The sequence below is a fragment of the Aquila chrysaetos genome, chromosome 2, assembly GCF_900496995.4.
Source record: "Aquila chrysaetos chrysaetos chromosome 2, bAquChr1.4, whole genome shotgun sequence".
NCBI classification, from domain to species: domain Eukaryota; kingdom Metazoa; phylum Chordata; class Aves; order Accipitriformes; family Accipitridae; genus Aquila; species Aquila chrysaetos.
In genome coordinates, this window is record NC_044005.1 from 79827275 (window position 1) to 79838391 (window position 11117).

Genomic DNA, 11117 nt, shown 5'->3' on the forward strand with positions numbered 1-11117 from the left:
AAGTGTTCTGGCAAATTAACCATGATAAGAAGGTTGTAAAAGTGTTTGCCCTTTGATAATAAACTCAGAAGTTCTCAGATTAAATACTGCATTGTTTCCTGCCTGATACTTATCCCACTGGTTTTAATTTGATTTTTTTTAACTAAGAATTTCATGACAGTATGGTGGGTAAAATTTCAAAAGAAAATTGCAAACTTACTGATGAAGGGAGGGAATATTTATATACCAAATGGGTAGCAGGGAAGTGATGACTCAAATGCTATTAAATGATCTTACATTTTTAACCAAAAATTGCTGAAAATTTCATTAACTATGAAACATTAGATTAATGGATTCAGAATCTTAAAGATCTTCTATAGCAATTATCCTTAATCTATAAGCTAATCAGACAATCATAAGTTATGCTCAGGGATAGATCTATTTTCTAATAACGATGACCTTTTGTTCAACTCATAAAGTGTTAATACTTGTGAAAACCATGCGTATTAATTTATACTAATTGTTTGTACAGTGACTGAAACTATTCTATCGTTTTTACTACATACAAACCCACATGTGCTGTTGAGCCATTTGCAGTCTAAAATTAGACATAAAATTCACAAATTACAGCAGATGGAGGAATGGTAGGAGAAAGGATAACATGGTTCACAGCTGAGATTGTAGGATAGATTTCTTGTTTCTTCTCTCCATTGTTATCTTTTCTTTCCTTCCTTTTATGTTTTTAGTTTGTTGTTGTTTTTTTTTTTTTCTTTTTCCCTTCTGACATTCTCATAATGAAGAAAGGAAACAAAGCAAGCAGTCATAAATGAGCCCCTATAGAAATGGAAGAGTGTCTCTCATGATGGTCTAATGGTGGATACAGCCATAATGCAAGTGAATAAGTCATGTATTGGTGCAATTACAAGTTCTGTGATACTGGAGTATACATGCAGAAGAGGAAATAGAAGGATGAAAGGACCTTTTCATAGTGTCTCCCAGGAAATCTTCTTCTAAGGTGTGTCCTGGTTATAAGACTATTGAATATTTCATAGGACTTTGATGATCACATAGAAAATAATATTACTAAATACACCAAGAAATACCAGGATTAAAAATTAAAATAGTGCCCAGAAATTGTAGGATGGTTTGAAAAATATATGATTCAATACAGTTACAAAAATTTAAAAACTCTTTACTTCATCTAGAACAACCTGAATAAAAAATGGGAAACAACTAGACAAAAGATCTGTCAAGAAGAATCTTAGGGTTACTACTTGAGATTCTAAACTGAACTTGAGCAATAACATCACATTCCAAAAAAAAGACAGTCACAGTACCAGTATGAATAAACAAGAGTACGTTTTCCATATTAGGTGAATTCACTTTTCCACTCTTATTAGTATTAGCAATGTCTCAACTGGATCCTCTTGTGGAAGACCTGAGCAGTGAATGTTATGAAAGATGTAAACCAGTCAGATACAGCCTAAAAGCATCAAGAATAATGAAAGATCCAGGAAGCAAGACCCAGAAAAAAGTTTAAGCTAGTTTATGAAATAGGAGACTGGGAGAAGACAGAATAACAGCATTCAAATATGCAAAAGGTACTATAAAAGAAGTGATGTTTGTGATAAGGAAGATGAAAACCAATGTGTTTAATTTGTATCAGATTTCAACAAGGTCAAAAATTAGTAAAAAAAACTTTATAAAAACATTCTATGGATTTTGTGTGATCCTAGTTATAGTGAAACATTGAAATGTTTTAGAGAAGTTGTGATGTGTCCGTCACTGACTGCTTTGCAAGATCCTAAAGAATCTCTCTCAGGAATGAGATTTATTACTTTAAGCCATGGATTAGGAAGGGAACAAATGACATTTCAACCTCCTTTCTTATAATTCTCTGTGATTTTCCACCTAAAAGAAATACTTCATTAAACATACATTCAAATACTCATCAAAAAAAATGTTTTTAGGTAATCAGAGTAGGCTTCAGGAATGGAACGAATTAGGAGAAAATGTAATAAAAATTGTTCAGAGACTTACAATTCCAAGATAATAAAAACTCCATAAGAAATCAAAACACTTGGACCACTTCTTTATTTTAATCTTTCAGAGGATTTTGGGACTATCCAGTGAGTTACTTAACTGATCCTTTCCAGAGTTCATTTCGTATATAATAGAGTACATGATGGAAAAGTATAAAAGTATTATCACTAGGCGTTAGTCACAATTCAGTATTCAGAAGTCTCATGTGAAATTTGCAAATCATCTCAAGTCCATTTTAGAGTGTTTGAAGCTATTTCCCTATGCATCATTAACCATTAATTGAATATTGGGTTGCTCACTTAATAGGACTACTATTTATAACTCATTTAGTAGTTAGAAAAGTTTAGAGGTGAAATTTTCATCCTATAGTCATCAATAGTAATTGGGCATCGGTGTCATCACTGTTGGAAGGTCACTTAGAAGCTTCTGCAGCAGTATTAATAGCAGTGCACTGGATATATACTAAATGTTCATTTTTTAAATGATGGATATTTTTACAGTAAGTTAATTACCTAATGCTTTCAAGAATCCTGGGCATATCTCATTTTGGACATATTGACTTAGGTTTGCTTATCTATATGTTTTCAGTTTTTCCAAATAATCTCTTTCTTACTTACCTACAGTGATAAAGTTTTGTTACAGTACCTATTAAGATTATCTTGCTTCAGCTTAACAGGGGTTTTAAATCATTAATGATTACATCACTGCATTCTTACATGGAAGAAATAGTTTTATATTCAAAGCAACCATTTCTGTTTTTTCTTTTTAATCTATAATAGCAATTATGAAAACCATTATGGATTTTTTTTTTTTCCCCACAGCTTCTTAAGGGAACATATTCCTTATGAAGAAGGATCATAGAATCATGCAATCATTTAGGTTGGAAAAGGCCTTTAAGATCATTGAGGCCAACCCAAAACCAGTTTATTTAATCTGTGCATCTCTACTGTATTTTCTGTCTTGCTAATCTATAAAATTAATTGTTAGAAATACTCAATCTTTTGCCAGTAGCTTGTAGGAAATAAAGTGTTAAAACAGTCCGCAATCACCAAACAATTTCATTTGTTAATATTATAGAAATGTATACCTTAGTATATGCATGTATGTGCAGTTTAAATCAATATCTCCAAATACCTGACTAGGGGTGGGGAGCAGACAATATGAAGCCAGACTTTTCTCAGTGGTGTCCAAGAAAAGGGCAAGAAGCAACAGGCAGACTGAAATATGGGAAATTCTATTTAAATTGGTTTTTTTACTGTGAAGGTTGTCAAACAGTGGAACAGGTTGTGCTGTCCAGAGAGGTTGTGGTGTTTGTATCCCTGGAGAAATTCAGAACCTGACTGGACTCAGCCCTGAGCAACTTGCTTTAGCTGACCTTGCTTGAGCAGCAGGTTGGACATCTCCCTAGGTCCCTTGAACCTCAATTATTCTGTGATTCTGTGAAATCCATGCAAATAAATCTGAAGGACAAGTTTTATTAACTTTCAGAAATATTTGAATTGAGAGAATTTGTACTCAACCTAAAACTTAATATTTTATTCTCTCTTGTGCCCTGGGAATGTTAGGTTTATTATATTACTCTTTAAAATTGCTTTTATTAACATAAGCACCCAAACTTTGTTTTCTAAATTTAAAGGATGAGAAAACTTATGATAGTAAAATATTAACTTGATGAATAATTCAGAGTGGAAAGAAATGGTAGAAGTCATAAAGTCACAGTTTGAACTGTAGCTTTGTGGTTGAACAACATGACCTTTCACATTCGAAACCATGATTTGTGTTTAATCTGTAGTCCTCTAGGAAATTAATTTGGCCAGTAGTCCATACTAGGGAACCGTTTCATAATCTTAAAGAATATTAACTGTAAAACATCCTTTGCTGTTGAGACAGATTTTTATAGAGAATTCAGTATGCTGAAATCTTCTTTATAGACCAGGAATGGCAATTACAGTATTATTGGCAAAATGTTTGGAGGGCAATAGATATTAGACACATTGGACCTAACTGATAGCTGGCTAAGTTTATGTAATTAAATCAGTCCTTGACAAGTCCCTAAGTAGGTCACAAGGCAGTAGAGGATGAAGCACAACCTTTGCAGCTAATTCAAGGCCTCTGAACCACTGACACAGGATCTTCTGCTCCCTGGGCCCTGAAGGAGAAAAAAGGGAAAATTAGTACTTTTCTCTGTTCACATGAGAAATTACTGTATGCAGCTATAGTTCCTGAGACCGGTGGAAAAATTCTAGCTGCCACTGGAACCAGGTTGAGCTGTACATCTGCATGAAAAAGGTTAGTTTAGGCCTTTTAGCCCAGTTCATACAGCTCCTTTTGGCTACATTGCTTATTAGCTATTCAGCACTCGGTAATTAATTTACTAGGACGGTGGCTACTCCTATCACTGGAATTTAGGGAGGGAAGCACTGAGACTTAGCTTAGGTTAACCCAGTGAATAAAGCATAATGAGCAATGATGAGCAATGACTTCAAAAACCTAAAATAATGCAGTAACAGGAAATTTAGTTAATCACCTTTAAAAAAAAAATCAGTTCTAAGATAGGAGATGAGGCCAATTCCTAGAATAGAGACATGAGTCAAACTTTGGAGATACCTGTTTGTATTAACTGTACAGTTAGTTTAAACTAACTAATTCAGCTTAAATGATAAACTTTCAACCATGTAAATTCAAGGGAGATAAATCTTACAACTAAGGTTAAAGACACTCATTGAGAAGTTGGATGGCCATAACATCTTCATGTTTATTATTGAGATAATTTATAAGGGGTTTGTTTTGTTTGGGGTTTTTTTGTTTGTTTGGGTTTTGTTTGTTTTAAATTAAATGACTGGGCAGGAGAAAACAAATTGCTATTGGAAGAGTCCCAGATGTCCTTTTTTTATTGAGGGACCAGAAGGTCCGAAATCAAAGATGTTTTAGTCAACACTAAAGAACAAAAGGTACAACTCTAAAGAATAAACTATTTGCAACATATACAGTAACCCTAATTTATCTGAACTCAAACCTACTTTGCCGCTACTAAAAAAAAATGTTTTGCAAAACACAGGAAAAAATAATGTATTTTATTTTTTTTATAAGTATATTTTTATTTTGTAACACTATTTAAAAATGTTAATGTCGGTGCAAAGAAAGAGTGAATAAGATAGTACACTGATTAATAAACCTACTTAGGAGTGAGTGATTTTCTGCTTTGATATGCCAGAGATTAGCTAAACATTCTGATTCAGAAAAAGAACCCATAGGTATTGCTTTCAGCTTAGAATTGAAAAAATTGCATTTCTCTCAGAGTTAATATCTGGGGTTATTTTTGGATGTCATCTCCTTCCTATTCTTCCAAAGACCATTGTACCTACTCTTTGCTTTACATATCTGTATTTAGAACCCAAAAGGAAAATATCAAAAAGTAAAATACTCCTATGAATCACCAGAACTAGAAAGACCATATTGAGCCTTTTGATGGAGTCCTGGAGCAGATGCCTGAGTTGAATGACTCACCACTTCTTCCTTAACCCCAAATATAGTATTGCAGGAAAAAGAAGGACTGAAAGGAGATGAGGAAGGGAAAAAAAAGACAAAAGGAAAAAAAAGAAAAGAAAAGAAATCAAACAAAGATTATATCTTGCTTCTAGAATTCTAAGTGTTAATAAGCACCACTGTTTTCTATTCATTCTCTGATCCTGAATTTTCCATTCATTGAAGCAATTAGGTTCTCAGTAAATTAGTTAGCCTAGTTAGTTCTTCATTTTGCATTTGATCAATTAGCAGGTACCATGTCCTTCTACATATTTTGGCAGCATCCAAAACAATATGGTTGAATAATATTTGACCCCATATTTAATGCTACAATAAATTAAAAAAACCCCAAACCAAACAGACAGTTATTTACGTGCTCATGGTCAGATATTTTCTGGATGTGTGTGATGTCTATCCCTCTTCTGCCACTGATGCAATATGATCTATGTCTTCTGTGATTTTGCTGCAAATTACTTGAGCTTCTTGTGCTGTTAACAGCACTGTGGGACTTTTCTCTAAGCTTTACAATTACATACCACAAGTATGGAAAGCTCATAGTAAATTCCTGCTTGGGAAGTTTGGGATTGCTTTACTTCGTTTCTCTTTTAAGAGCTATCAGTCTTTAGTATCATTCACGAACAATATTTTAGTCACTTGGGAGAGCAACTACCCTGAGACTGCACAGAAAAAGGGATCTGTAATACAAAACAGACTTTACCATATACAAATAAGAAAAAGGACACAGCTTGTCCCACTCCTACACTAGCATTCCCAGTCCCTTTACATCTGCAGATTCTTACAGGCATTCTAAAAGTAGTGAAGACCCTGGATAGTGCTGAAAAGGAGAAAAAAAATCCAAATATGGCACTCTTTTTCCAGAGAAATAATATCCGTTTCAGCATTTATGGAGAACATTTACAATGAAGGCATAAATCTTCACAGTAGCTATTGATCCCCTGGAAGAATCTGCTGCAAATGAAATTCTGACTCCCAGGAAGTCATAAGACACAATGCAGACTGCTGAAATCTGTGTCTCCTAGCCTAAACGATTATGCTTAAATAAATGCAGAATAGACTCGTACAAAGCCTCCCATTTGAATTTCACCAATTGTTTGACTTGATCTTGTGAAAACAATGCTGTCTATTTGCATGTGTAATTATATCGCATTGTACTTGATGTTTCTTCTCTTTTCAAAACCCCAGACCCTCAGTGTTCCAACAGATGACTTGATTTCACTTAGATTTTCCTATCTGCAATACTTTTTTATAAGGTAGTTGTAGATGAAGCTAAAATTGACTAAAGATTTTGATTAGGTAGAACTTTTAGATTAAGGAAAGCATTTTTCCTATATATAAATGTCTAGTCTCCTAAAAAGCACCCTTGCAAGAAAAAAACACTCATTATTGCTTGTAAGCATATTCCCAGCTGAATGTGTTTTCTGTCTTAACTGTTCACAAACAGAGGAGCGAAAGACAATCTGAATGGAACACAAGAAAACATTTTTTTTGGTGATAATGGTAATGCAACCGCAATTCTGTTCATTAAAAAGGATGGCATTGTACTACTGCAGAAGCAGGGCTCTATATTTTTTGATAGGCACTATAAAAACTTACATTACTCTGTTCCAAATTGAACCGTTTAGGGAACCTGTTACTGCTAGATCACACCATTTTTCAGTAAAAAACTAAGCCTTGTATATCCCTGGATACTATTATTGAAGGCAATAAAATGTACTATTGTAAGATCAACGAGGGTTGAGATGACTATATTCTCATAAGCTAAAGAAGACAATCAGTATGATAATTAGAGCATGTTAATTACTCTCCACTAGCAACAAAAAATGCAAATGATATACAGCAGGAAATTAACAGCAGTTACTGCTCAATATTGCATGACTTTTCCATTAAGTATAATATGAGAAGTTGTTAAATTATAGAAAATGAGAATAATGAAGCTGGAATATTAAAGAAGCTTAGGTTTCCAGTCTGGCTGTGGAGGGAATCATTAGGAAGAGTCCTGAGGATGTGATACTGTCCGTGCAGGTTAGGCACACTTGTGTAGTACATTGGGGAAATCTTTATGCATGATTTTATTTTCATTAGGTAGAACAAGGCTGGGTATTCTGGCTCAGCTGGAAGCAGTACAGCAACCTCTTCTGAATAACGGATCTGCTGCAAAATAGCTACACAATTTCATCCCTTTCTTTGAAAAACAAAGATTGAAGTTGGGTATGATGGGGCTTTTTTTGAGAACAAACAAGCAAACAAACCCCAAAGAGCTAATAATGTTCTGAGCCTTGGAAAGGTTTAAAACCAAAGGCCAAAGACTCTTATAGCCTGAGAACTGAAACCAGCACAAGAAAAAAAGCCGTGGGAGAAGCGTATGACTGAGTTTTAAAGTATATTCTGTGGAGTATAGACAATCTTATCAAAAAAGTGACACAGCTGCTACCGTCAGCTACCAGTGAGCAACAGTATTGACTTTTTAATCAGTTAGGTGGGTTTTTTTAAAAAACACGAGAGCCATGCCTACATATTGCAGGCATGTTTCATAAAGCATCGAATCAGTTCATAATTTTGCAATGACTTCAACAAGCCTTTGATTATGATCACTGACATACTAACTTGGGCTCCACGAGCCTGATACAAAACATATCCGCGCTTGACACAAAGTAAGACAAACTGGCATTTTGCAAAGAGCTTAAAATATGAATACTTAAACACAGATCTCGATAAATACTTATAAAGTATTTCTTCTAATTGGAAAAATTGCAGTTTGAGTTTTCTTTCCACTACATTAGGGTTTTTTAAATAATTAGATTTCCTAGTGCCTCAATATTCTCAGGTAGCTACTCACATTTCATTAAGGTATGAGATGTAAAACATCTACAATGCTGTCAGAGTGAATTGTTTTTAGTATTTCATCCATGCTGTAGGTGTACTTAAAGTTCCATAATCACAGAAGTTATGGAACTGAAATTTTTTGAAAGCATTTTCTTGCTTTTATATTACAACAGAGTCTGTGTCTGGCCGGGGCGGGGCATTTCATGTTATCACAAACATTTGTTTGAGGTGGATAAGGGAGACAAAAAGGCGGGGGGGCTGTTTGTGTTTTGCTTTGTTGTGTATTTGTTGGGGTTTTTTTTCCCCTGGAGAACACTGTCCCAACTTCTCCAGAAAAAGGGCCCATTTGTGATGGCCTCCTACATAAAGCAGAACAAATCTTCCTGCTAGATGAGCTGTGTTGACCAGAGAGAAGAGGAAGACAGGAGCTAAAGGAATTTGACAAAAAAGCAAGATATCAAAATTAATCTGGACACACATTATAGAAGAAATTATTCGATTATTTGTAGACCTAAGGTGTTAAGCAAGTGCTGCATTTACAGGATAGAACACCTTTCCTGGTAGGAAGGACTCTGTAAACTGTGTGTATGGTGGATTTATTATTTTGGTGCATAAAGTAAAATTATTATGGCAGTCTGACAGATTACTATAAAATGTAGACATAAGAACTAATGGCAACCCTGGTATAGATTAAGAGGGGAATAAAGTTGTATCTGTGCTTGATAATGGTGTAATACCTGAAGGATGAACCGGGATGTTCTATGCACAGTGTGATGCGAGCAGTTACATGGAGAAGATCCTTCTTAATTTCCAGTCTATACTTTAATCATGTTCACGTCTAGATAAAAATTCTAATTATCTAGAATCCACAGAATGCTTTATTTTGATAATAAGCAAAAGTATTGCTCTGAAACAGCTCATCTTCTTCTTGAAATCATTAACCAACAAGTCATTCTTTTCCTCTTTCTTTTCTCATTTGGGTGTTATTTAGCATCTAAAACCGGCATTGCAGCAATATTTGAATCTTGTTCAACATTCCATAACTGAAATTATTCAACCACAGAATTATTGGCACAATTCAAAACATTTGCAGCTGAATACAAGCTGTTGCTGACTACACAATAGAAATCATGGTTGTCAGTTTTGTAACATCATTGCATTCCAGGTAGGCAATTCTTAGAAAACATTATTGCAACAAGCGCAAAAAGATTATTTTCCACTATATATACATTATAAGTACTAGTGCCATTAATTCTTTGGCATTGTATCCACTGATAATTCACTCGTCCATATTGAAACCATATAGACAGAGCTTTAGAGGTAGGTTACCCACCCACATTAATCAGAGTTTGCTGGCAGTTCATTTACAAGGTACAGATGCGGCACATGGATTCTGGCAAATCCAACACGCCCCATACAAAGCACTTTTCTTTAAATAAGTGCACTTATTTACTTTGAGTACACTTGAAAAAGATGAATATGAATGACATTCAGATGCCTTAAGCAGACATTTATTTTGTAATTTAAAATTCTATTTAGTAAGATAAAAATAAAATCCTATGAGATCCTGTATCACAAACACATCCACTATACTTAAAGCATGACTGCTGTTGATTTTCCAATTATAGACTAGGAATATTGTAGAAGGAAAATAAAATTGTTGAAAAGAAAAGCACATATAGAAATGTTTTGTTACTTTGTAGGGAAAAAAACCCCATGCTAATAAGAGAAATGACAGAGAAATACAGGCATTTTGATATTATGTATCACCAAATAGGACTCAAATAGCACTTTCCATCTAGGCTACTCCTGAAACATACACTCTTGTGGTAAATATACAATTATTTTATACCTATCAAACCCATGCAGCTGAATAATAATAAAAAAAAGCAGCATGAAAGAGAGATGGTAAGAACTTGGTTTAGTCTAACAATGAATACAAATGAAACATTTAAAGAAGACTGCTCTTTTTTTTCTCAGTGAGAAACGATCTTTCCATAGATTGTTTTGCTTCAATTGTATTGACTACTAATGTTTCATCTTCAGTGGAATTCTCTAAAAGTTCAGATCCAACTTAAAATCTTAGTTGATACTTATTTGAAAAGTCTATTTAGCTCAAGTTCTCTACTTTCGTCTTTTCTTTTCACAGATGAATACCTAAATATATCCAGGATTTCCAAACTATCGTAAAACATTACAATGATGGAAATTCTGGTGACAATGAAGAAATGGGGAGTTGTTTTGTATATGTCTAGCAGCAATCATCATGTAAGATTTTAGAAGACATTAAATAATTCAATATCATACTAACTGAATAAAAAGCATGTATAATGATATTACAGTTGTCAATAATAAGGTACTCTTCATTTTTCAACTATAATATGCCACTCGTTAATGACAGTTTGGGGACCTAGCTCTATATAAAGATACTGATTTTCAGATTGAACTAATACTTTTTCCTGATCAATCCATGATTCCAGTGATTCATTTCCATCTGCCTATCTATCACCTAGTGGTTTGTTGTCTCTCCATCTAAAAGAAAGTCTAATATAAATCATTTTTGTATTTCTTCTTGTACATATGCTCTTACTAATACTGCAAAAACCAGAAAACACAATTAACATGCTTTTTACTATTTTTAGTTACCATTGAAATGGTTTTTCTGTCACTTTTCTTTATATTTAATTAATGTTATTTAATTTCCCAGAGTCAATAACAGAATATTA